Source organism: Echinops telfairi, unplaced genomic scaffold, assembly GCF_000313985.2.
Source record: "Echinops telfairi isolate 266 unplaced genomic scaffold, ASM31398v2 ScPeMD7_8;HRSCAF=38, whole genome shotgun sequence".
In the NCBI taxonomy this organism is placed as follows: Eukaryota; Metazoa; Chordata; class Mammalia; order Afrosoricida; family Tenrecidae; genus Echinops; species Echinops telfairi.
The window spans coordinates 9,290,601-9,292,565 of record NW_022103905.1 but is presented as its reverse complement, the minus strand read 5'-3'; positions in this window follow the sequence as shown (position 1 = coordinate 9,292,565).

Genomic DNA, 1,965 nt, shown 5'->3' with positions numbered 1-1,965 from the left:
AACATGACGCATGTCAGGCTAAGGAATGTTCCGACAACCCGCACGTCCCATCAAAATCACATCTACCTAAGTTTGGTCCTGCGTGTGCTCTTTGCCCATGGTTCCCCTCAGGCTCCCCAGTCTTTCCCTTGGAGCTGGAACACACAACACGGGTGGATCTCAGACACAACACTGACTTAAAAAAGAAAAAAGACACGACAGAGTACATTCTGAATGATTCCATTTACATGAAGAAAAGACAAAACTAACCCATTAACTCGAAATCAAACTCACTGCCATATCAAGTCATTTCAGACGCATAGCAACCCCATAGGACAGAGTAAAATTGTGGGTTTCTGAGACTGTCAATCTTTATGGGAATAGACAGTCTCATCTTTCTCCCAATGAGAGGCTCATGGTTTTGAACTGCTGACCTTACAATTAGCAGATGTGGCAGTTACATAATCTGTTAACTTGCAAAAGGGTGGAGTCTAGACTGTCAATCAGGTCGCAGCTTGATGACCTCGTTTGGAGACTGCAGAGATAAATAACTCGCTGGAGGCTGGACACACACTCTCCCTGGGAGAGTCAACACATTTCTGTGGACAAGCCACATGGAGCTGTGCTGATGGCAGCCAGAGCCTTGGAGCCGGAGGAGCCACGTGGAGATCCACGTCAGTGCAGAACGGTTTCCACAAGACTTTTCACCCACTGACCTGTGATCTTCCTGCTTTCAGTATCACTGCATGTGCTGCGTGAGTCCGTAGAAGAATTCATGGACTAGTATTGGACATATGGGCAGATATCGGACTTAAGGTCTTGATCTGGACTGGGCTGGGATATTTTGTTAATATACAATTACTCTTTATATAAAGCTCTGACTTATACACATACGAGTGTCTGTGAATTTGTTTCTCTAGTCTACCCAGACTAACACAGCAGCCCAATGTGTATAAACAAAAAAGCCCACTGTCATTGAGTCAATGTCAATGCATAGCAACCCAATGGGACAGGAGAACTGTCCCGGTGAGTTCCATAGACTGTAACTCTTTGTGAGAGTAGAACGCCCCATCGTTCTCCTGCATAGCAGCAGGTGGTTTCGAACTGGTGACCTTGTAGTTAGCAACCTAACACATAACCACGACTTGGGGGGAGGGGGAAATCGGAAAAGGGCAGGTGGATGATGAAGCACAGGGATTGACTGGCAAGAGACAGGAGAAATGCTCTGAGATAAAGAAAATGTTTTACAGCTTGATAGTAATGTGAGTGATATGGATATATACTTTGGTAAAAGTGGCAGAATGGATTAAGCATTGGGCTGTTAACCCCAAAGTCGGTGGTTCAAACCCACCCAGCTGCTCCTCGGACAAACCTGAGGCTGCCTACTCCCATAAAGAGTTACAGTCTCAGAAACCCTATGGGCCAGTTTGACGATGTCTTACCGGATCACTATGAGTCAGAATTGACTCGGTGGCATTGGGTGTGGTTTAGTTTAGTATTCTTTGATAAAGTTAAGTACAGTAGTTCTGATTTGTGCATTTCAATAGATGCAAATATAAGAACTAGAAAAAGCAATGGAGTGGGGGTGGGGCAAGGGCTAGGGAAGTAGAGAAGAACTGCGAATAGAAGAGTGCTTCCAGTTATTGAAGCTGGATGATGGTGCATGCGGTCCATTATGATACTATTTCTTTTGTATTTGCTTGAATTTTCTATAATAAAACCTATAAACAATTATCGCAGTTCAGATTTTCCCAGTTAGACTGCTTTTAGCCATGATGGCAGCTATCAGGGAATGCAAGTGATATTTAATGTCCTAAGCAAGCCCTGGTGGCATAGTGGTTACGGGCTGAGCTGCTTAACTCAGTGGCAGCACTTTGAAACCACCAGCAGCTCTGAGGGAGAATGGTGGAGCTTTCGACTCCGATACACAGTACAGTCTCAGAAACCCACACGGGGACAGTCCTACCCTGTCTTGTCCGAAGCAAC